Source organism: Oreochromis aureus, linkage group 4, assembly GCF_013358895.1.
Source record: "Oreochromis aureus strain Israel breed Guangdong linkage group 4, ZZ_aureus, whole genome shotgun sequence".
In the NCBI taxonomy this organism is placed as follows: Eukaryota; Metazoa; Chordata; class Actinopteri; order Cichliformes; family Cichlidae; genus Oreochromis; species Oreochromis aureus.
In genome coordinates this window covers 14,987,591-15,013,953 of record NC_052945.1, presented here as the reverse complement: position 1 = coordinate 15,013,953, position 26,363 = coordinate 14,987,591, and the positions used below count along the sequence as shown (strand labels likewise).

Here is a 26,363-nt window from a genome sequence, read left to right as displayed (position 1 = left end):
GCTATTAGCGTGCAACAAGCGTGTGTGCTTTGGATCTCCTGCAGCATACCAGTAAGCTTTTTATCCATAGTTTTTATCCATTCTTGTTTGCCAATGTTCTGTTTGGCCAGCGAGATATGTTCTAACCAAATGTCAGTGCGTGGCTGCAGAGATGGAAAGGTGATGGCACACCTTGAGAGGTCCGGCAACCTGCTGATGACAGCTTAACCCTTTTTTTTCTAACTGCTTTCTGTGTGACTAAAGGGGAAAAAATCAACGAGCGCCAGTCCTTGGATAAAACTTTAAGCTCCACCAAAGATGACTAATAATTCAAACAGTCACAAAAAAAAAATCAAACATCAGAAGCACACTCCTGGGCACAAATGTACGCTCTTTACAGTTTAAAACAGGAGCTATCAGATCAGTAGAAGAGTTGTTGTAAAGCGCTTTACTGCGGCTGCCTCTGGTTTATAGGTTCACATTTGAATTGTGGTACAGTAGCTAAATGATAAATATTGGTTAATTAAATACAAGAAATGACCGAAATCTAGCGCATTTTTCAATGTTACTTTTATTCCAAGCACCGATTCTGTTTTAATTCTTTAATTGGAGATTGTTTTCACAGTGTGCATTTGTAGTGTAGTTTGCTAAGACTGGAGATGCAGTCATCATTTAGAGGTTGTTGACCTTTAGTCCAACTACATGCTCATGAAACAAGGCACTCCTGTGTGATTGTCCAGTTTCTTTTCACTATATAATCCCCACAGTTAAACTGCATTTGTGCTCTATCTTTCTGTCTCTCTCCCTATGGCTCCTTTCACCTCATTTCTGCTTTAACCCAGAAAGCAGTTAGCTTGCCAGTACATATAATAAAATGTAATGGTGGTAGCTATGATATTACATGCACATTTGTTAAGCGACAAATGGACATTGGCACATTCATTTCAGACCTGGGAGGAATTTTTGATTGTAATGTGTAACTCAAAGATATTTGCTTCTTTCCCAGAAACGTACAAAACAAATTTAAGTAACACATGACTCTGTTTTTACTGGCTTGATAGGTCCTGATCAACAAAGCCAACAAAAGCTGTCAGGCGTACTTGTTTACATACAATAGGAAGGGCTTACTTAGTTTTGTCCACTGTAGTATGTTTTCTCATGCAATGCACCATGTCATATCCTTCTAAGGCGTAGCAATTTCCGTCTCCCAATCAAAACATGCTAGCGCCCATATTGTGAAGTAACGCGGGAGCAAGTGATCCTTTGTCTTTGTCACCATTGTAGATAAAAATCTGTTTGTTCTACTTGATGTCACTCAAGCATAATGCTTACCCAGTGACGAGCACACTTTGACATTTTGCTATTTAAACATAATGAGACTAAAGTAACCTTAGCTAGCGCAGTATAATTGCTAACTTTCCATTAGATGAGTTAGGTATCCCTACAGCTACTTTAGCTTATGCTCCAGTAGCAAATTCAGATATATAGTAGCCTTAGTTAATGTTAACTGTATCATTTACCTTATTTTTATATTACACTTCACAATGCACCAGATTTCTGTGACTTCTAATGCTGATAGTAGGCCCACAGTTGTAAAGGCCTTGTGCTTGCAAATGTGTCTCATCCACAGTTCAGTTGCAAGTAACACTTTTGCCCATTTCTACTTCTAGTCTTTTAATCAGAGCAGATCTATTAGACTACATTCTTTTCCAAACTCGACCTTACTATAATACTTAACCACACAATCAGTTTGACAACAACTATGATAGATAGGCATGTAAAACAAGGATCACATTGTGCGATGATGACACATTTTAAAACTGAAAGAGACTCGTGAGATGAAAACACCTCAATGACATGTGTGTATGTAGAAGGTTTCTATTTGAAATATCAAATTTTTGAAAAAACATGAGGAAGTAGATAAAAAAATTATGAAAAAATATTTTGCACTCTTTGTCACTGGAAAGTCTGTGACTTTCTCTTTTGGCATATATAAATATGTATATGTGGACTACTTTCACTCCTGTTTCAGTCTTAACCACATGAACCTGTAGTGCATCGATGCAAAAAAGATCGACTACCGCACCACCCGGTTTTTCTGTAATCTCCAAAAACAAGCAAATGTTTCGGGCTTTACTCTCCTGGGCGCTCCCCTCCTTCTGCACCGCATGGAGCAGGGTTCATTTGAAAGCCACTGTTTGTTAAGGCTTTAGCGGTTAGTAAGTGCTTCCTTTGTTTGGTGGGAGCATAGAGACGGGGGTTAATATCTCCCAGAGAGCACATACAAAGAAGGCCTTCAGCTTCCCTGGCCGGAGAGGGGTGGCCAGATGAATGAGGCATGGTCTTGGGGCAAAGGTGCCAGGGAGGGCACGGGAGGGTGGGGAAGTGCAGGGGGCAGGAGGCAGGCAGAGTCCAGCAGGTCACAGGGGTATTAGAACACTGCAGGGGGTCTGAGATGCTGCAGGCTGCTAGAGAATGAAAGGAGAGAAGTCTCAGTTTGGGCAGTGACTCTTGATGCAGATCCATTTGGTCTAAAACAACCATACCAGTCAGCAACTTTGTGATTATGACATTTTGACATTTTTCCTCATGGTGTCTAGAGTATAAAAGCTTTACGTAGAGTAGTAAAAGTTTGATGACGTTATGCCTTAGCTCTATTTAAACTATGTTATTTGTGTGATTGCCCGGTCCAAATGCCAAAGGTGGCAGGGCAGTATCTGTGCAGTTGCATCAAAAATGCCACTGATACCATCTGACCCCACTCGGAACGGTGTGTAAGGGCCACATCCCTCTGAGAAACATAGAGATATGTAAGAGGAGATGCTAATGAGGAGTGATTCTCACTATTTAGAGCAGGGGTGGGTAATTAATTTTCCCAAAGGGGCCACATGAGAAACTGGGGCTGTTGGAGAGGGCCTCATCAATAAACTTATGAAGTGATTAAATTAAAATTTAATCACTTCAGAATTGAGTTTAGCTTACTGGTGCAGCCCCCCACAACAGCCCATCCTTGCTTTAGAGGAAGACAGATAAACTAAAAATTTAAGTAAATACAGTTAAACCACCATGTGACAACTTATTGAATTAGGAGTTAAAATAGTGTAATTAATATGTAAGCTTAAAACTTGACAAGCTTTTGGTTTACATGTTCTTGTAATGTTTCCTGTGCTGCCCAGCGCCCCCACCCATCTCCCCAGAGCTAGAAGCTGTATCCATATGTGTATTTTGGTGCTCCGTTCAACACGAGTGCAGTTTCCCAATAGGGTCTGATTGTGAAGGCTCAGTGTTGCATGATGGAGAACAATGGGATTTCTGTAGTAGTTTTGGATCAGATTCTATTTCATGGGAATTGGTGTGTACTTTGGATTGCTACATGTGTTGGCGTGGGTAATGATACAGATACAAATGGTCGGGGGGGGACTTGGCTGTAGGGGATGAGAAGTATTTGGAAGCAGAATTTGGCAGAAATAAACTTTTCCAGGTATTGATGTACGAGGAAACACAACTCTAATTATTTCTGTTGTTTGTTCAACAAGAACAGGAAGTCTATCAAATGTGCGTGTTAATAATTACAGATAATGTATTCCAGAGTTCCTCAGAACAGTCTTTCTTTTCTAGTTTCACTTCCTTGTTAGAAGTGTTGCTAGGCTGCATATCTTGTGTTGGTTTGAAATTATGCTCACAGTGTGTCAGTGAGGGCTGCTTGTGAGGGCGTTTTTTGATGTCTCCTTCTCCTCTTCTCCGTCACAAACTCATTGAGAAGAGAGAGAGGGAGATCTGTCTCACTGAGCTCAGTATTCCCACGGAACTCCGACTGGATTCATGCTGCGTCTCAGCCAAACCAATGGTCCCTTTGTGCCTGTCCATCCTAGATTCTCTCTCCTCTACACACTGCCCTCTCTGTACCCTGTAGTCCATGACCGACTATTGCTCTCTTCCTACTTCACACCCATAACCACTTCAGCAAATCTCAACAAGTTCACTACCCACCTTTGTCTGCAGGCTGGTTAATCTCAAGCTATGATTTTGAAGTATAAAGGTGTGCTTATTATACAATCAACATTAGACTAACTAAAATACAGCTGCAAACACACACTCACTGGCCACTTCATTAAATACACCTTGCTAATACCAGGATGGACCCCCTTTTGCCTTCATAATGGACTTAATTCTTAACTCTGATCCTATTAACGATCCTATTAACGTATTTACCTGCTTACCCGGGTCCCCCAAGAATAATTCAGAAGCAGAGCAAAATAATAACAATAGCAAAACACATTTCTTCTCAAAGCCTTATTAGTTATGTAATTAGTGTCATCTAAAGAAAGAAATTATTGTTAGTAATATGCATAATTTATTAAATAAAACAATAAATATATATATATATATATATATATATATATATATATATATATATATATATATATATATATATATATATATATATATATATATATATGATGAAGTTGCTAAGAGTCATTTTGATCCCTCGATTTGATCCCATGATAAAGTAAGTGAAATAAACAACCTGGAGCTCTAAGGCAGACCAAATGACCGAGCATCTCAGCCTATCTCAAAGGCAGAGCTCAGACGCACTTTAGAGGAAGCTCATTTCTGCCTACAGCCTCAGATTTGGAGGTTGATTTCCATCACATTCATTTCACACACAGCTGCAAACCAGTGCAAGCTGGGAGGTCATTGCTCAATTAAGCCATGGGACCAAATCTCTCCAAACAGCAGAGATGGGATCCTGAGACCATAAACATCACACTCGAAACTTTGGCTGTGCTTATAAATTCTGTCCATAGATAATAAGAACAAATTGATGAAAAGCACAAAACTGTCTCTCCAATCAGACTTCTTGCTGGCGGTGCAAACCAAGCTCTCACTACAGCTGTACAGGGACCAGTAACAACTAAAAACAAGTAAAGCTTATCAGCCTCTACAGGCAATTATAGCAAAAAAATTTTAGTTAAGATGTTATAATATAGCCCACAGCTAGGGGCATAATTCCCCTGTAATTAAATACAATTTCAGCATTTTTATTTTAAATTAAAATGTACATACAAATACTTAAAAGTAGATATATTAGAATAACAGGGTAGCAAGTCAGGTTTTTACAAGAAACAGAAGTAATTACACTGTAAGTAATGTAGTGTGTAAGCAATTTTAAGTGCTGCATTAAAGTTTCCTGGTAATTTAGCAGAGAAACAAACAGTATTTCCTCATGTTACATTGTAACTATGGACCCATGCCATAACTTCCAGGTATTGTACAGTAAAGGAGACACAAACTGAGGTTGATGTTTAAGGGCATAGAGTCAACAAGGTGCATTCCTCAGAGATTTTGGTCCATACTGACATGATAGCATCACAGTTTTTATAAAGATACAACTTTGAGGTTTGCGACCTGCTGTGTTATCCTGCTGGACAGAGTTATCAGAAGATACGTACACTGTGGTTATAGAGGAACAATACTCAGAAAGTCTGTGGTATTTTTAAGATTCTCCTTCTTACTTTGAAGTCTATATATATCTCTGATCTTCTGCACATCGTCACTCCTTCCCGTACTCTGAGATTCTAGGGGTTGAGGTGATTGTAACCTAAATTTCAGCCCTTTCTAAAATGTCATACCTCAAGTTGTGGCCACAACTCAAAAATAGACCCTTATTGTGAAAAAAAAGTATCCCATAACCATATATCACATGATGAGTCTGGATATGGAAGTTAATGACAACTTCACTTATTGGCAAAGTCAAGGCAGTATTTCTGTTAATGAATTTCTTTCAATTAAAATAGCAGTCTGTGGATGGTCTTTTTGCATTATCAACATCCCTATTAACATAATCACTTTGCCATTTATGGAGTCAGTTGTCAACAAATGTTCAACATAAAGAGTGATTTCCACCAGGTGTGGTTACTTGTGTGTTTAGCACGTTATGCTGTGTGACAGTATACAATCTAGGACAGCTAATGAGGTCTTAGCTGTAATTTTAAGGCTACCTGAAAAGTAACAAAAGTTCCAAATGGTCATTTAGCATGTTTCATATGAACATTTTCATATGTTTATGTAGTTGCATTGGCTAAATATTTATTCATATTTAGGATCACTGGACATAAGAGTGTCCATAAGTGCATGTGGCACCAGGATGCTCTAGGCCGCAGGTCGATGATCGATTTTGTAATCGTATCACCAGACCTGCGACCATATGTTCTGGACACTCGGGTAAAGAGAGGGGCTGAGCTGTCAACTGATCACCACCTGGTGGTGAGTTGGATCAGGTGGCGGGGAAGACGCTGGACAGACCCGGTGCACCTAAACGCGTGAGTGAGGGTGTGCTGGGAACGTCTAGCAGAGGCCCCAGTCCGCGAGATCTTCAACACACACCTCCGGCAGAGCTTCAACAACATTCCGAGGGAGACTGGGGACATTGAGTCCGAATGGACCATGTTCAGCGCCTCCATTGCCGGCTGCTGCATTGAGCTGCGGCCGCAAGGTGGTTGGTGCCTGCCGTGGTGGTAATCCCGAACCAAATGGTGGACACCAGAGGTGAAGGGAGCCACCAGGATGAAGAAGGAGTCCTATCGGGCTTGGTTAGCCTGTGGGACTCCAGAGGCAGCTGACAGGTATCGACAGGCCAAGCGGAATGCGGCTCGGGCAGTGGCTGAAGCAAAAACTCGGGTGTGGGAGGAGTTCGGAGAGGCCATGGAAAAAGACTTTCGGACTGCCTCGAAGAGATTCTGGCAAACCGTCAGGCGTCTCGGGAGGGGAAAGCGGTGCTCTACCTGCACTGTGTATAGTGCTGGCGGTGCGCTGCTGACGTCGACTGAGAAAATTGTCAGACGGTGGAAGGAATACTGAGGACCTCCTTAATCCCACTGACACGTCTTCCGAGGAGGAAGCAGAGTCTGGGGATGAGGGAATGACCCGCCAATTTCTGGGGTCGAGGTCACTGAGGCAGTTAAACAACTCCTCGGTGGCAGAGCCCCTGGTGTTGATGAGGTCCGCCCGAGTTCCTGAAGGCTCTGGACGTTGTAGGGCTGTCCTGGTTGACACGCCTCTACAATGTTGCGTGGAGATCAGGGGCAGTACCCTGGACTGGCAGACCGGGGTGGTGGTCCCCATCTTTAAGAAGGGAGACCGGAGGGTGTGTTCCAACTACAGGGGATCACACTCCTCAGCCTCCTGGGAAAGTCTATGCCAGGGTGCTGGAAAGGAGAGTTCGTCCGTTAGTCGAACCTCGGATACAGGAGGAACAATGCGGTTTTCGTCCTGGTCACGGAACACTGGACCAGCTCTTTATCCTCTCAAGGATACTTGAGGGTGCATGGGAGTTTGCCCAACCAGTCTACATGTGTTTTGTGGACTTGGAGAAGGCATTCGACCGTGTCCCTCGGGTGTCCTGTGGGAGGTGTTGCGGGAGTATGGGGTGTCTGGCCCATTGCTACGGGCAATTCGATCCCTATACAACCGTTGTAAGAGTTTGGTTCGCATTGCCGGCAATAAGTCGGACTCGTTTCCGGTGGGTGATGGGCTCCGCCAGGGCTGCCCTTTATCACCGATTCTGTTCATAATTTTATGGACAGGATTTCTAGGCGCAGCCAAGTGGCGGAGGGCTTTCACTTGGTGGCCTCAGAATCTCATCTCTGCTTTTGCGGATGATGTGGTTCTGTTGGCTTCATCGGGTGAGGGCCTCCAGCTCGCACTGGAACGGTTCGCAGCCGAGTGTGAAGCAGCGGGAATGAGGATCAGCACCTCCAAATCTGAGGCCATGGTTCTCAGCCGAAAAGGGTGGAGTGCCCACTCCGGTCGGGGATGAGTTCCTGCCCCAAGTGGAGGAGTTTAAGTATCTCGGGGTCTTGTTCGCGAGTGATGGGAGAAGGGAGCCGGAGATCGACAGACGGATTGGTGCTGCGGCTGCAGTGATGCGGACGCTGCACCGGTCCGTCGTGGTGAAGAGGGAGCTGAGTGTAAAAGCGAAGCTCTCAATTTACCGGTCGATCTACGTCCCGACCCTCACCTATGGCCACGAGCTGTGGGTAGTGACCGAAAGAACGAGATCGCGGATACAAGCGGCAGAAATGAGCTTCCTCCGAAGGGTGGCTGGCCTCTCCCTTAGAGATAGGGTGAGAAGTTCGGCCATCCGGGAGGGGCTCAGAGTAGAGCCGCTGCTCCTCCACATCGAAAGGAGCCAGTTGAGGTGGTTCGGGCATCTGATAAGGATGCCCTCTGGGCGCCTCCTGGGTGAGGTGTTCCGGGCATGTCCCACCGGGAGGAGGCCCCGGGGCAGACCCAGGACGCGCTGGAGAGATTATATCTCTCGGCTGGCCTGGGAACGCCTTGGTGTTCCCCCGGATGAGCTGGAGGAGGTGGCTGGGGAGAGGGAGGTCTGGGCTTCTCTGCTTAGGCTGCTGCCCCCGCGACCCGATCTCGGATAAAGCGGATGAGGATGGATGGATGGATGGATCACTGTCCTGCTAAATGAGGAAATGTTTTCAGGGCATTTTTGTGAATTTGTGTACATAGAATATTCTTGAATTGCACTCATGCTAGCTAAAAAGGTGTGCATCTGACCAACCATCAAACCAGTTTTCAGCCACAATGTGAAGACGATTGAAAGAACTTGACATTACGTTTCCATATTTCCCCATAGGAATACACCCCCCAAAGACCAATCAGGATTGGAAATTGATCACAGAAACCTTAACTGGAATGCCTCCAAAAGCTATTATTTCATCTAAGAAAGGTAAACACGTTGACTTATGTTTTATTCCTCAGCCAGCTAGTTTTTTCCTCTCTTTATTTCTGTTTCCTGTTACTGCTAGACATTTTTTCCCATTTTTTTTCCGGGTCACTACAGCGGCATTTTCCCCCCAATGAGCTCATCCAGTCCTCACAGCTTTATGTGTGGTGTTGAGTTCTGATTCAAAGCAGGTCTGTGAAAGAATAATATTGCTCTGTTTAATCCCCTTCTCCACCTCTGCACATTCTCCATCCTACAGAACCGTAGGAGTGTGCCAACAATAGCACCCCTCCCTTCTTCCTTAACTCCCCGCCACCTACTCTGCTCTCTCCCAGATAAAGTCAGCAGAATGGGTGGCAGGTGTTTGGGTAAAACACCATGTCCACGGGATAGGAAGTATGGGCATGACTTGGCTCAAAAGAATTCAAGTATTAGAGACCAAATGGGAATGTGTATGCAGACAGCTACATTGCTGTCATCTGCAAATTACTTACTGCTAAGTTTCAATCCTAGAAACACTTATTAAAATATATCACAAGTGTGAATATTCCATTAGGAAAAAAATGTGTTGAAAGGTATCACTGGGCTTTGACTGTTTTGCTTAGCTAAATTAATTTCCTCCAGGTGCACTAGTGGAGCTCGGCGAGAGAAGCATGGAGTTCTTTGTTTTCAAAATCTGTTCAACGGCACTTTTACAGCAATAGCAGCACTGCTCCAGGTTCACTGGAAGTTTGGCGAAGCCCTAAGAGATCGACTGCGACAAAAGAACAGACCATTTGTCACCTGTCGCTGCTCTGAGTCACGATCCAGTCTGCATCTGTGCTGAGCCCATTACACATGCCGTCTAACAACAGTTACCTGTTGTTTACTTTGCTTTTAATAGAATGGCATAAAGAATAAGTGACCTCTGTGCAACCTCAGTTTCAGATAAAAAGATCGTATGAAGATGCTTCTTGGATGAAAAGGCTTTTACAGTTTCCCTTCATTCACATTGTTCGAATGTCCTGGCACTATGAAACGGAGCAGTTTGCTCTTCACTGTCATAGGGAAAACCTGGCATAGCTCGAGAATGAAGTGAACTGTTTTGACAAAAAAAAAACAAAAACAGAATCACACGCTCTTTTCCCCTTTAGTTTGATGAATATTCCTTCTCAGGATCATTTTTCATCTGATACAAAGACTTAGGTTTGTCAGAGACTCCAAAGTCTGTGATGTCATTGTTTTTGTGGTCAAGAAAAGAAAGGGGAAATGAGGAGAGTGAGTTCACCATGACCTGTGCTTGTCCTGAGGCTGATACTTTGGTTGGGGGTTTTGGGCTGGGAGATGGGGAGAGAGGTCAGCCCTGGCAGCATCACGCTCTACTCAGCTCTTGGCTCTTTCATCACAGACTAGTCGTGATCCATGTTACCTAAAAGAAGAACTCTTGATGCCTTTCTGTTTTTTTCTCTTTGCTTCTCTTCCAAGTCTGTGCTTTCCCACTTGTGAAGCTTGATCTCTTGATCCAAGTTTGACATTTCAACTACTTTACTTCTTAGGATGTTCAAGCTATTGTGAGTACAATATGAGGGAACGCCATATGAGGATTCACTACTCTGTCTGTTCAAGTGTCATTACAGGACAGGGGTTGTAATGTCTAGACCTTAGCTAAACAAAGCCTGTAGCTATCTCTCACCCTCCGTCAGATTTGAAGGTGTTGTGCGAATATGGAGATTGACCACAGCTGGAGGAGTAGGCTAAGGTTTTGTGAGATAACCAGAGTATGTGGACATTAGCTGGATTTACAGAGATGAAATTTAAAGAGGGCATGGCCTTTTGTCCAGCGATTATATTCATCATGTTTGTACAACTGTCAGGAATGTTTATGAGGATTCCACTAATCCTCGTAATCTCTGTTAGTATTGTACTCTTACTGATGCACACCCAGGCACAAACACTCACAGAGTCACACACCTTTTACTCATACCTGCTACCATCACGCCAACAAAACAGCCGTTACCTTTTGTTTTACCCCCTATCCCTCCTGTCTTTCCCCTCTCACCCTATTGCTTTCCTTTGCTTTCCTCTGCTCTCTGCCTTTCCGTGACTTGCTGTCATTAATCTTCCCTCACTAGGGGCAGAATCTTGACTGCGTGCCAGGAAGCGTTCATACAAAGCCAAGACAGCGATCCAAAAACAGAGCCGCTTTTCTTGTTTCCAGAGCACCACAAAGCTCACACTCATGCTGCCGCGGCCCTCGGGGCAACACTTCTCCACACAGCAGCTGTAAGTGCCCTCAAACATTCACACCGAGCTTAACAACCATATTTCTGGATACACATCCAGGTTGCCACGTATGAGGTGCGTACCTTTTTGTCACAGTCACTCATGAGTCTTTCAATCCACGTCCATTTTAATCAGTATGATTTTTTTTCTACGCATTTCCTGGTCAAATATTTCAGCAGACTTTGTCCGCTGATGCAGTTCGATCTATGTCCTTTTTTTTTGCTTCACTCATCTGTACTTGTAATCATAATTTACCTTCAGCCGCCAGGAAGGGAAAATAATTATAGCTACTCCAAGAACATGAGTCAACTTCTGTTGACATGTCAGCGTGATGTTATCAAACTCCGCACACCTATATAACATAATAACAGGTTTACAGGAAGGAACACTCAATGCAAAAATGCAATTCCTTCTCAGCATAGTCCTACAATAATAATTAAGCGTTATTCAACATCTCGTGTTTAACGCTTGATTTCTGCATATTCGCTTGTTTGCATTTATATTTAAGATTAAAATTAGTATGCCTTATTTGTGTTCTGTAGTTTTCAGCCAGTGATGACCAGTCTGGGAGGTGAGCCAGAGTTCACCTGGCTGACTGGGGTTCAGTAGGTAAACCAATCCTTGACGTCATCCTCAGTGTGTTGGCAGCAGACTCTGGACTTTGTGTCACAGGTGGGGATTGCGCATTGCAATGCTTGGGAGAAGAATGAGTTGTAATTTCAACGTTTGCCCCTAATAAAAATGCAGATCCTTCACCATCATAAAGAGCTACTGTGAGGTTTATAGTCCATTGTTAGCACTATAAATGCCAGCCAGTAGAAAGAGGCGAGACACTTAATGTTTGTTCTGTGTGTGTGTGTCTAATATATATTGTATATCAGTGGCTTACTCTCGCTTATGAATACATCAGACCTTTCTTTATTAATTTATTACAACCCAAACCTCTAAACCTACACCCACTGATTCCTAAATTATTGTGAGTGATGATACCGTGACCTCCACATTTAAAAAAAAAGGGGCCACCAGCAGTGGACGTGTTGCAGTATCTCATCTTTAAAAAGTAGTGCCCCATTCAGCCCCTATAAACCACACACACACCAAAACACACGCATACTTTACTTCTTAGAATATATCATCCAACCTTTACAACCCACCACCACACACTACTTAACTTGCCCACTTCTCTTTGCCCTTAGATCTATTTTCCCCTCAAACCCACATTATCTCAATATGGTTGTGCAGTTAAGTGCTGAGGGTGTATTTCAGGTTGTGGGAAATATATACAATGCTGCCACAGATATGTTTTAGTTGTGCTTTGGCCCTGGTATTATGTTTCTCTTAAAGCGTCTTTTTCTCTAACACTTTGATAGCCATCTGAAAGACAGGATTTTATAAGTTTAGAGTTCATAACAACATTTATTTTATATACAGATGCACAACATCGCTAAGGTTGATGTAGACAGGGTCTGTTATCTTATGAGTCCGATGTGTCGCTTTGTTCTTTTGTTGTATTTAAATTTGACATGCATCGGTGGATTAATTCATTCTTTTTAAACTCTCTCTGGACTTTGAATGTGCTAAAAGACACTTATTTAAAGAACGACTAGAGCACAAAATCAATTTCAGGCATGTTGAAAGCTGCCATGGACTCTTTCTCTGTTGGGGTTCTGAATATAGATTTAAGGGACATACATGTTAGAGGCACATAATGGTTTAAACAGAGCTCAGGGGACACTGTATCTACCCAGGGGGAGGGAGAGTGTGCTTTTACTCGTGGATTGTGATGATCCTCATGTGTGCACTGAGTCGTATACAATAAGCGTGTTACATCACACAAATTATTGCTGCTTGACTTCTTAAATGCAAAGATAACACAAACCCTATGTAATTATTTCTTGAAAGGTGTGCTTGCAAATAAAAACCTTCAAATTGTTCAAACAGAACTTCCTTCTCTCTGTGTTTCATCTCTTCTGGCTAAAGGCAACAGTCAGTCACTCATATTTCCCTGCATTTGCCTGGAGGGAGAACACATTAACCTGCCTCTGCTGTCACGCTAGCTTACAGTTGTGTGAGTCAGCGTCAGCAAGTGAAATTGGACCTCGGCATACCATTCTCACACATCAAAGGCGCATGCTAAAGTGACTCCATACGCTGAGCCTCCGCGGCACGGTGTGCACAGGATTCAAAAGAACCGGTCGGGAAAGAAAACGTAAACAAAATGTTCTGAGGTCATTCAGTTTTCAGGAACCAAAAGGGGACAAGGGTGACAAAATAAGAGCTAAAGCTAATTATACTGATACTGTAAATCATAGTAAATGTTTACTTTTATTTTGAAGTGGTTGTTAAGATATATTTACGATTCAGAGCAAGAGGCCATGTTCCTTTTAAATCAGTAATGTGAAATACAGTATAAGAAAGTGGTGATTATGTCATAACATAAATGAAATATGGCTTTCTGATTTTTGGTAGTTGGAATTTTTTTTTCTTAAAATATGCACCAATGATGACAATCACAACACACTTTTTGCTTTTTATTGTTGATTATTTTTTTGTATTCAAAGGTGCTTTGCCAGTGCGCTTCTTTTCTTCTGCTGGAGCGTGCCAGAAAGCAGTCATTATAGTCCAACTCAACCCTGTTATTAAATGACTGGCTTGTGGGAAAGACTGTTTGCAAACAGCTGCCTGACGTGACCAGAGAGAAAGTGACACAGACAAACTAGACAGCTACAGAACACCCTGAAATTTGCCTTTGTGACAGCTTTTTCTATTAATAAAACATTACAGTGTGTAAAAAGTAGAAGTGACGCAGTCACCAAATTTAACAAAAAATAGGGAGAACTTTGATAGCAGCCTTCATTTGCGTGACTTTCTGTCAAAATTACATTAGCCTTCTAACTTCTCAAAAAAGCACAGTTTGTATTATTGGCTAATTTTATGGATACATACTGAAATATTTCCCACATGATGTGGGTAATGAAAGGGAACAATGGTTCCTTGAGGAGCCATGTGGTACAAACTTACAGAGAAAACTTGTTTCACTGTTTAGTTACCACTTTGTTGGTCTCTCTCCAAGCACACCTTGGGGTGTGAAGAAGGACAATACAGCCCTTTCACAGCTCTGACCCAACCATCACACCTATCCAGGACAGGGACAAAAGCAATTGTTTGCAATGAAAGCAGAGAGAGAGAGACAGAAATGAACTCAATATGAAACAATGGACTCAAATGGCAAAAAATATTACACAGTTTAAGTTACGGGAAAGGTGATGCATTGTAAAAATGTGTGGGAAATTCTGATATTTTCATTTAGAGTGTTTGTGCCGTATTCAGTGGTCCAGTGACAAGCAGCAGTGGCTGTAAGAAATATCTATTTAGTCCCCTGCACCAATTGCTTCATATCCCCTATCAAACAGCCCCTTTGTGTCAGTGTTTCGTCCAAGCACAGTGAAACAGTGAGCTGCATTGACGAGATGCAGACAGATTATCTTGTTTGAATGGCTTTTCCAGAGCAGCAGAAAGGCCACAACAACAATAGGTAACTTGTTGTAGGCACAACAAATCTAATATTCATTTAACATAGCCTTGTTGTACGCTACCCATGGGGGCTGCTCAAGCTGGTACAGTAACTGTTTGTATTTGCATAATACACTTCACCTCTGCAGGGCTACTAATTGGGCTGGTTGGAGGGAGCCAAAAGCCCTTGATGAAAGAGAGCAGCAGGCACAATGATCACAGGAGACAACAATGAAGGGATTGAAATAATTTCTTTTGTGGCTGCTTGGGACTGTCTTTTCCTCTCTGACAGTCTGACTTTCCCAAATAAAAAAGAGCAAAGAGGGACTCACCGGGCAGTAAGGTGGTGCAGTGGTTAGTGCTGTTGCCTCACAGCATGAAGGTCCTGGGATCAAATTCACCAGTTGGCTGTGGCTGTTCTGTGTGAAGCTTGTGGGTTTTTTCTGGATATGTTTGCTTCCTCTCACAGTCCGTAGCCATGCATGGGGTTATTTAACTGGTCATTCTAAATTGAGCGTAGGTGTCAGTGTGATTGGTTGTGTGTTCCAGGGTGCACCCCACCTTTTACTGCTATGGCAGCAGTAAAATGCTGCGATGCTGAATTGGATGAGGAGAAAAAAACTGATAGATGGAGGCAGGACTCATTTATTACATTTATTTATCAAGTAACCTAAATCTTTGTTCATATATGATCTAAGCATACTGGAGAACAGCGATATGTATATGCAGTTATCTCTCATGTGCGAACTTTGCAAGCACTTTCGGGTTTGTTACTACGCAGCATGTGAGTATGTGTACAGACATGCACGTTTGTGTGGGTTTTGCATTGTGTGTGTGTGTGTGTGTGTCCTTGACATGATAAAACGATTCTCCTTTACTCTTGCATTCATTTTCAGTGATTTCAGCTCTATTTGATGCTGCTAACATTGGCACAGAGGTTTTGGGTTTCCCCCGCTTAGCCATGACGGTCATTAATCATGGATCCTCGTGTATCGGAACCTGACAGGACTTTTCATAGCTTCACAGTTTGTGGTGAAGTGCAGCTCAAAGGAAGTGCGTGACTGAGGTTGGCAGTGGTACTAGAGCTTGAGTCTGCAGACCAGATTTGGACTTGTTTTATTACCTTCCCCAGGAGTTTAAGTGTTAGATCATAATCATTCACACACACACCAATAAATATTTTGGAAGTTATTCACACATATTTTTGTATCTCAGTAAAAGCTGTACCAAAACCATGTACAACACCTGAAACAGAAAATTGAAGTTTACACAAGTTGAATGTGGTTAAAACAGTAAATTCTTTTCTGATTTAAATCAGTGAGGAATCCATTTCTTTCCTTTTCTCATATTTTGGATTGTCGGATCATATCACGATGGTGGTGCTCAGTAGCATTGTCACCTCACAGAAAGCAGACTCTGGGCTGTGTTTTCATTTTCCCCTCACTGACCGTACACACTTTTTAGGTTAATCTAAACTGTCAATAGATGTGGTTTTCTGTCTCTCTTTTATCCCTATGATGGGCTGGAAACGTATCCAGGGTGTACCCCCACCAATGCAGATTATTTTCTAGTGTGCCAAAGGTAATTTTGTTGGTATCGATATTACTAGAAGTGACAGCAAAGCAGGCATGTTTTCATCTTATGAGTCTGTGACAAAATGTGGTTCTTGGAGCACCGACTATCATGGAAACTAGCAGAAAGGCAGTTTTGCGTAATCTGGCAGGCAAGCTTTAGCATATGGTGCCAACTCTAAGGGATGCAGTCATGGGATGCGACATGCATGTAGTTGGCAATGAAATATTAAATATTAAGTGCTTGTATATTACTATCTAACCTTAAATTCTTGAAAGCTGCAGGCAAAACCATCTAAGAACCTAGCCTACTCTCAGGAGGATCTTGGGGTTTGGTGTCTTGCCCAAGGAAACTTCAACACACCAACCCTGTGTTTATCGGTTTCCGGTATCTGAGACTTTGTTGTGGTCAGTGTGATTCCAGGAGGAATTCTAGTTTTGATTCTGGCAACATTAACTTGAATTAAAAAAGCAAATTTACTGAAATAAGTCTTGTTGGTTTTGTCCATAACTTTGAATTGAACTGAATCTTTATTTTGAACATGTTAAAAAAATACAACCACATAGAAATAAAAAAGAGGCAAACAAACTTCATGTAATGTAACACAATACTGCAGGACAAACGGGTTAAAAAAACCGAATACAACAAACAGGAAGGAGCAACACAGACAAAGGAGACTAACGTTCAGTAACAGAAAACGTGTGTGCAAAGTGTTTGTGAAACTGAATGTTTAGAGTCAATCAGATATTCAACCAGTTTCTCGAGCAACAGAAAGAAACTTCATGTCCTCTATAGGAAACAGGTGCTGAGTCAGTGAGGAGAGGAATTTCAGAAGAATGGGGAGGGAAAGGTTGCGTGTCAGAGAGTGCATGAGCGAGAGACCGAGAATGAGAGGTGTGTGGTAAGTGTGTGTAAAAGAGAGTGTGAGTAAGCCTTGGAGCTGAGGAAAGAACAAGGGGAGGAGACTCTCCGGGGATTGCGTGCGGACATCAAATGTTTACCTGTAACAAAGAGAAAGGGGAAGGTGTAGAAGGCAAAAAAGGAGAGGAAAAAAAGGCCGTGGTTTACAGGGGTGGGCGGGGACCCAAAGCCTAAAGCATGAGCTTCGCACGCAACTTAACAATACTACCTTTATGAAGACTGTATTTCATTAGTCAGTGAGCACACACACACTCACATGAGATAGCGTTGGTGTTATACATGCCTACAAGCACACACCGACACAAGTCAAGGAATTTAACAGGAATAGATAAGTGGTGGCATTCACACTGCAGCTCTCCTTGTCACACAATGGAAAAGGTTAAGGAAGATCAAAGGAACTTACATCATTTTAAGGCAAAAATGTTTTTTTTAACACCAAATGGGACAAAATAACTGATGCCATCTGTGGAACAGCTGGAGTTTCTGTTTGGCAGAGATATTTACTTGCGACTGTCCAAGCTCAACCCAGAACTAAAACTTCTCAAAGCAGATGTTTAGCATTCCCACACATTCCAGACCCTCCCCATAGTTACCCTGTTCATTTTTTTTCTCTATAATTGCCCAACAAATCACAACAAAATGAGAGACAGCTTTTGTTGCTGAAAGCACAGAGAGTGTCAGTAATTCACCAATGGGCGACCTCCCTTTTACTTTCTTTGGGGGTCTCTTCTATCTGCAATCTACAGTATCTGCATGACTCTCCATCTCAAAATTGCCTTATCTGCAACGAGAATAAAAAGGCTGGAAAACATGGGTTGGGGTAGAACTGATAATAGATTACTATCAACAGTCACGTCATGTATTTACATTGTGTGCTCTCAATTATAGACCCTTAAAGTGACACCTCTGAATAATCTCTGTACGAATAACATTCACACCTATTAAGACATGTTTTTCCATTTATATTATTATGATAGCTTGTTGTATATTCCCCTTCATAATACTGCTCATACAAAATATCCTCAACACAATTATAACTTTTACATCCAACATTTCAACTTTTTGGATATAAAAAAATCTGTCAGTCACTGCTCTGATTGGCAACTTGCGTGTAAAAGGCAGAGTTGTTGGGATTTAGCTCAGGGCGCCTGCGGTCAGCGCAATATGTGTACTATAAATAATTTGGCTGTGTATCTCGTGTGATTGTGTGAGCTGGGAGGGAGAGACGGGCAAGCGAGCTACGCACACACTGGGATCAGGGCTTCCTCTCCTGCGAGTATCAGCAGTCAGAGCGCAAGGTACAATAGGGAGCATTGTTCACCTGGCAGGCCCCTGCTTGCCGACTCCCCCTCCATACCTGAGCACAGAGACAGGTGTATTTCTCCTAGTCACGCATAGCCCTGCCACACTCCCAGCTGCCTACACACTGCTTGCCACCAAAATCTAGCCGCCCCCCCCCGACCCCTCCCCACACACACACACATTTAGAAAAGCATCCAGAGGAAAAATTTAAAAAAGGCTTCATATGCTTATTCTCCAACTAGAGGTATAAACTTACTCATAGTATTTCCCCTATTTGAACAATTTTAGCCTTACCTTCATTTTTTCCTGTTTAAAATTTTAAACTTCATGTGGGCTCTTTGTAGAGTCACCAAGACAGAACTCCTGCTCCTTGAAATGCACTCGTAGGTATGCAGCTGCATGCTCATTGGTGCTTAGTGTTTTCATAATTAGAGCTTTAAATTGAGGTTTTTATAGACTAAGGTTTGCTCTTTGACATAGAAACCCAATAAACCAAGACACCTGCAATGATCAAACTATGGTACACGCCAGCAAGGGTGTGTTTCTCCGAATAAATTCCCCCTCTGCCCAGTGTAAGACTGAATGAGTCATATAGGCTGCATGTCAGTGGTTCTGTACGCCTAGTCCGGGCCAAAAGTTCATTTAATTTCTCCTCAAGTGAGAAAACCTGGTTGGGTAAACACTGGAACTCCAGTTACAGTTTGACATCTTAATGCAGGATGAGATGGGAAAGGCTTGAGCGAACTGATTTACCAAAATCTTTACGGTTAGCATCAATCGAATGAGGGGGTTTGAGGGGGATTGTGCCATTGATTACATGGTTTTCTTTGAAAGGCTCTCTCTTCCATAGATCTGACTCCCTAAGGTGCTGGAAAGACTCCAGCTCTATCAGTCTCATAGCACAAGAGGATTAGCTCTTTATCCTGGCTGATTCTATAGAAAAGAGGTACACGCCACATTATGTCTCATTATGTAAAACTGGTGAAAGCCATTTTTAGTTTCACATGAGAAATTTTCACCCACTTCAGTGTGAAACCTTGCCTTGACCTCTGTTTTGCTACACTTTGCCCATTCCCACAGGCGTGCCAAAAAAACAGACGGAAATCTGCATGTTGGCTGTATGTGAAATTACATGAGCTGCCAACATGGAATCTAACCTCATGTTTCCTGGCTGATATTTACCCAATTAATTCCCAGGCGGATGTAGAAGTAATAACACTCATGAGAAGTGGGAAAGTGAGAAAATAAAGAACGGAAACCTAAGCAGGCTAGCAATTTTGTGGTTGGGGCCATACCAAAGAAACAGCATATAGTTATTGGGAAACATGTGTCATTGTGTCATCCACCCTGTTATTTCTGTAAGGTCATTACCATCCTTCCCCCTGTCCCCACCTGCGATCCAGCTCATATCTCTCTATAAGAGCAGAGGTACGGCCTTCAGTAATGTCTCTCTTTCAGTCTCATAGGCTCTTCTCTATATCCTGCTGAAGCTCGGGTACTCAGGGTCACATAAGGAAACATTTGTTCCCAGTCTGGTTGAATAGAGCCTTGTGTTGGAAGTAGTCAAAGAGATACAAGGGGATAGGACATCCAAACAGTCCAACACAAGGGCTCTGCTCTGAAGCCCCTCTCTGTCTGAGCTGGGCCAGTAATGAATGTGCTCTAGTCTTAATCACTCTCAGAGCACACACTGGAGATATGACTGACTCAATTGTCCTCGTCTCTATGTTTTCTATGTTGAAAGCAGAAGGTCATGAGGGTCATCGCTTTCAGTAAATATTAGATTTGTTTCACCCACTCCAGGTGATGGCGGCCTCGCTTGGCTCCTTTGCCGGTAGATTTCCACATATCATAAGTTTTACACTTGCACGACTGTCTGTGGGTGTACACTCAGTCAGTCTCGTTTCCCCGGGATTTTTTAATGCATTCCTCCTTTTTCCTCCCATCTGTGTGAGAAGCATTCAGCATGGGTTTGTGCTCCCTGGATATGATTATCCTTGTCACACCAATCTGGAAAACATTTGTGTGCACATTAGCACATACCTACAGACGCATGCTGGCGTGAGTGGAGACACGGTGTAGGAGGATGCACACAAGTGAGCATAAACACATTTGCAGGCAGTTGCACAAACAACCTGGAAATCCCACCCGCGCATGTTTTAAGGGGATACACTGAGAAGCAATGCATTTTCATTTGATTTTATACTGCTGTTCAGCTGGCTGCTGGCTTAACATGAAAGCTGGCACACTGTGTTTACATTCATCACATTGTTTTGGATAAGGGATAAACACCTCTTAATTACCCCATGCCAGATAATTGCCTCAACTAATACTTTAATTCAGTCTTGATTAATGATTAATGAGCTACGAGAAAACTTGTGGAAGAAGCGAGGTCGACACAGTGAACCAGATTAAAAAAGTGCAACCCTCCTTTTCTTTCTTTTTTCCTTTCTTCCTTTTTTTAAAGGAAAGAAAAAAACCCTTCACACAGCAGCGGTGGCTTAGGAATGTGAGACAGGAATGCTGTTGAGTTACTATAAAGGGGGTTTGATCACTGAAAACAATGTCTTTGTGTTTTCGTCCCCAGCGCTAGTCACGCAATGCTGTGTGCGCAAACCTCCAGCAACTTTTCAACCCCTGCACACAAGAAAGCCATCAAGTACCTGCAATTGACAGAATCGCGTGCAATTCAGGTACTCCTGGACTGGACTGGATCGCAGCCAAAAGGGCGAAGTAAAAAGTGGAATGGAACGGTGCCAGGTCCTGTGTGAACAGGGAGTAATGTATGAGGAAGGAAAGTATAATAAAGACTGATATAACTTCTATGTGAATATACTTTTTTATTTATTCATGGTTTTTTTTCTTTGGCTTAGGTCAGAGTTTATCAACTTTACTCCCTTATCCCAGCTTTGTTGTCACTTATATCCTCTCTGCTGTGTTTTAGTCTTAAACGCTTCATCAGAGTACTTCTTAAATATGATGAAGTTAAAAAAAAACAGTCTAATACACAACAAAATCACAAATAATAGCAAACATGTATGCAAGCTTTGAGTCCACAGTCCACAGTGAGTGAGAAGAAATGTCCAACTTTACTTAGCTTCAGCTTATTGTAAGTAAGTGGGTTCTGTTCTGATTTTGATCTGTGCTCCATTCCCGTGAATCCAGGCCTTGTTTTGAAGCTTGAGAGCGTGATCCAGGCAATACAAGCAAGCCTGGAGGTGGTTAGGACATGAAAGTGAGGTAAGAAAGACAAGAGATTCATTCATGGGAAGGTGATTCAAGCCACCGACATCTCTGTATCTCTGCACAGCTACAGATGATCATTATTACTCACACACACTGCTCACACGCAACCTGGAATGAAACTGACAGGTGATGAACGATTGCAACAGAGATTGTAACAGCTGATATCCATGACAGCTTTACTGATATTTAGAGAATAATAATACAAATACTAGTACTACTAATAATAATAATGATAAAAATGATCTAATTTCTAATGCAGGTAACAGTTTTTAAAAGTTATTTCACCTTTACTTTACTTTCATTATTTTAAGGTTAACCTGTGAAATCATTTCATTGCGTTCCGTGTTTTCTTTCTTTCTTTTTTTGTCTTTAAAATTTGTTTTTAAGGTTTAAACTTGCTGCTGTTTTCCTATTCCAGTTAACTCCACTTACCGTCATGCATTGCGCAACTACGTTTGGTGAAAACAGCATGTGCTGAGGCGCTCCGCACAAACTATGGCTCAGTGAAGCTGCGGCTCTTGACGAGAGCGCGTCGTGTCAGCAGAGACTCTGGCTGCAGCTGCCGCAGAGACCATCATTGCGCTGGACCTTGAGGAGGAATCAGCATCTTCGGAAATAATCGTTCTGATTGATTTGCTGGATTTGCCTGGGCGTAAATCGTTTAATGCTGGGGCTCTTTGGACGCATTAACGGGATTAATGGCGACATTGACAAACGTGGAGAAGTTATTATTATTATTGTTTTGTTTTTTTGTTTAAACGTGATCACGATGACAGCAGCTGATGGATTGAAAACTCCAGCTATGGATCTTTTCGCGTGTTATAAGGAAATGGTGACTTCAGTCTGGGATGAGTTTCTACTCCTGCCACAGATTCAGCTGCTGGACAAGTCTCTTGGGATATTTGGGATACACGCGTGGTCAAGTGCTGACATTTTTATAGATGGTCAATGTTATATGCTGATTTCGAAAATGAAATCTGTATTTGGTGGATTTTTATTTTTGCACAGTTGGATATCTTGGATTATATTTTGGAAGCTGTGCTCCAGTGGATGTCCAGTGATTTGGATAATATGTGCGCATCTCCTGATTCCGCAGGTATGTGGACAACGTCAATATAAAAACCTTTGTGTCAGCAAAAAATATAAGTATGCTTAACTTATGGAGGTTTTTATTTATGTTATATATTCGAGACGTGACAATGCATTCAGCACTGTCTACTTTGGCCAAAGGTTCTGTTCTTATCTTCTCAACACACCCACATGGGTGCCCATATCTTCTCTACCAAATTACAATTATACTTAAATTCTTTTGGAAGTGGACTCATTAGGAACATACTTATGGATACCAACACAGAAGGTGTGTTTCTGCTCATTGTCAGTAGGGAGCTGTGTATTTTGACAAAGAAAGCCAAACTCTCATTAAGTTCACCTGTTCAGTAGGTGAAAACTTCTCTTCATTATTCTCTAACATCATTACATATGCATCTGTAACTGTATGGAAAAATGGCTCAGTTTAATATTTCACATGCATGGGTTGAGCACAGCCACTGGCTATGCACCTGCACTGCCGGGTGTTCACAGCCTAGAGAGCAATGACCTGTTATAAGTTGTTAAAGACCAGGTGCAGCTGAAATAAATCCACAGTGTGGATACAGTGTTCATAAAAAGGAGCATGCCCTCCCACCGCTCATACAGTAACTCCATTCAAGGTGAGAGGAAAGTGCTTTGAGCACTATAACTTTGACCTCAGTGGTACTGGAACACCTGTCAATCATATATATGTATATATACATATATATCATATGCTTCCTTTCAGTTGAACCTACAGGTCCATGTGATCACCCCAACTTATAAACATACTCAAAATCGCGTGAGATAACCTGCTTTGCAAGTTGGCATGTCCATCTTTTACAAGCCTGGTGTGACTTAATGGCATTGCATTCATAATAGGTGTTGTGTGTGTGTGTGTGTGTGTGTGTGTGTGTGTGTGTGTCTATGTCTTCCTTCATTTGCTGAAGCCTCCACTTTCACCTGTCTTCATTTTTCAGTACCCAGTCCTCTCAATCCCACGCACTTCTGTAGCAATGAAGAATTTCTTCTGTTGTGGTTGCGGGAGGGCACAGAGCCCCACTATATGTCCGTATACAGCTTAGAGCACCGACTGAGCACCCCTCTGTCCACACACACACACACACACACACACACACACACACACACACACACACACACACACCACCTCTATTAAAAATCTTCTCCAAACAAGACCCCCTTTCTCCACTGAAGAGCGACCCTCTGTCTAATGCCAAGTGACTCTCATGGCCAGCATTGACGGTGGGACACTTGCTTCACAAAAGGAGCTGAAGTGTCAAATAAACTCGGTCAGAGCCCCCGACACACAAGAATTCCTTTATCTGGCACCCTGGGAGGCAGACAAAGACAGACTTTGTGTCAGTGAGCAGGCCTTGACTAAACACTGGGGCTTTTTTTTCCCCTTACTCCTCTTCTCACAACTTCTGCCTCTTCTTCCTCCTCCTCCTCCTTTTGTAATTTAAACGGCAAAGCGGGAGCAATATCTGACCCCGGTTGCCCAGCATCTGTCCTGCGCATGGCCAACATCACCCCTTTTGCTGTTTAAGCCCATCAAAAAATACAGATGCTTTCATGGAAGCCCACGAGTGATCCGATAGACATCAAAGCAGCCATGACGCTTCAGCAAGTGTATTTCTTTTTCTGATTCTTTTGTTTATGTTTGTCATAGCTAAAAATAGCAGGAATTTGCTTTCTCTCAGTTTTCAGCTGGCTGTGCTGTCATATGATATGTTTGTGGTGAACCACAGCAGAGAACCATATACACACACCGGGGCAAGACTTAACAACCCTGTATTTACTCCAATCAACATTTCAGGAGGACCTTGTCATCTCTGGCAATTGAGTTTCAGCTTCAAGTTGATTTGTGTTGTCAGGAATATAAGCTAATCTTGTTTCTATTTAGTAAGGTGCAGATGATGTTTATTAGACGATTAACACCAGTTTACACTGCCTTAATATAAATGTCACCTAAGCAAATCAAGGAGCGCGTACACTGTTTCTACACTGTGGTCTGAAGCAGATTAAATATCTAATTACTAATGATGGGAAAGGATCTCATGTAGCTCCCCTTGCTCCCCACAGATCCTCATGGAGCTGTGACAGCCATGTGCATCAGACCCCTATGAGTGCTAACACAGGCAGATAGTCCCAAGCACCATGTGGTTAAGGTAAACGGGTAGAGTTCATGTGGTCGAGCGTGTTAATGGTGTGTTTATGAGCTTAAGCTGAGTGGTGATTTATCATGTCTAAACTCAAGGCCTACCTCGGCTCCCTGGCCCCCGATTGAGCTCACAGGGTGACAACACGGACTGAGCAGCATGACCTCCTGGTGAACTATGACTCAATGTCATGACCGCTTTTGACCACCGAAGAGAAATGGAAGGCAATAGGAACATTTATTATTCATTATTACACAAACGGCCCTCAGGATTATCTCATCCTGTCCTCAGGTTCAAAGCTTAAGATGCAGGAAGGCATCCTTTCATCATTAGTGTCAGATAACGACTTAATGAGCTCCAGAAATACCAGCCATTAAAGAAAATGCTCCTGGTATCTTTTTATATAGAGCACCATTTACACGTGTGTGTGTGTGTGTGTGTGTGTGTGTGTGTGTGTGTGTTTGAATGGGCCCTAAAGTTTGTCTGAACAGGAGAACTGTCATTTATTAGTAGTGCTGGAACAATGGGGAGCTTGTCTCCGGGGTGGTGGGGGCCGGAGGGGGGGGCAGTGGAGCCAGGGGAGGGTGGCCTGAGATTGGGCAGCAGCCTCTGACCAAGAACAAGCCCCTGTCTGATGGAGAGAACTGCTGACCCTTCCTGAGTAAAATGGCACCTTTGTTTCGAGGTGTATGTGTTTGTGTCTATGTGTTTATGTGTGTGTGTGTGAAAGGGAGAAGGAGAGAGCTTTTGAAAAGCTGGAGCGCTTTATAAAGTGTTTTTCTTCTCAGGGCTTTTGGCAATTGTGTTCCATATGTGCTGTCTCGTATTTAAAATTTTGTGATTCTCACACGGTTAAGCTGACGGTAAGGAAGGGAGCGCAAACTGAACTGATACAGCGGCTAAATGGTCCAATATCGTGTCATGTTTTTCTGAACTGTCCTCTCGTCTTGCTCACAGTTTCAAATTCGCAGAATATTCTGAAGATCAGAAATCCCGAAACATCCTTCAGCAGCAGTCACATCAAAATGTGTACATAGCTTTTGCTAATAACACTGATAACACCCTGATGCTCTGACACCAGATCACCACCTTAGATTTATTAGCTGTTCTTGGCGTCTTTTAACAGTCTGTGTGGTGCTTTCTTCCTGTAATGATCTCTCATAAGGGAGAGAAGTTGTTTAATTTTAAACATTGGGGTAAAGAAAAATTAAAGGGTGCAGAGAGGAGGTGTAAATGCTGGTGGGTAATGGCAGCAGATTGGTGATTTCCTAAAGGGAAACCACAACTTAGAAGGTGGCTCGTGTGTGTATATTTGCCTCAGGGTGGTGTTATCCTGGTGTGGGAGTTACCAGGAAGTGTGAGGCTGAGAGAGGCATCCAGCCTGTGCTTAGGTGAGAGTGAAGAAGGCTGTTTTAGAGGAAGTAGCAAACCTGGGTGGAGGGGTTTACTGGAGCAATGCCTGGAGCTGTGACACGAAACCTGACTTCTTTGGTTAAAAATTCCCAGTGCACTTTGTGTTTACACCTTTTCAAGTTACATTGCTGTCATTAAGCCTGTCACTTCCTGTTATGTGTTAA

General features: G+C 42.7%; 1 long non-coding RNA gene across 3 annotated transcripts in view; it reads left to right on the top strand.

The window, feature by feature from the left end:
* The window catches only part of LOC116325229, a 108,975-nt gene that overhangs the window by 39,992 nt on the left and 42,620 nt on the right, over nucleotides 1-26,363 (top strand). The window contains exons 2-3 of one of the 3 annotated variants that reach the window (XR_005612892.1): nucleotides 20,880-21,532; nucleotides 21,957-22,634. This is a non-coding gene — a long non-coding RNA (uncharacterized LOC116325229). The other 2 variants (XR_004199838.2, XR_005612893.1) reach the window with 2 other exon arrangements.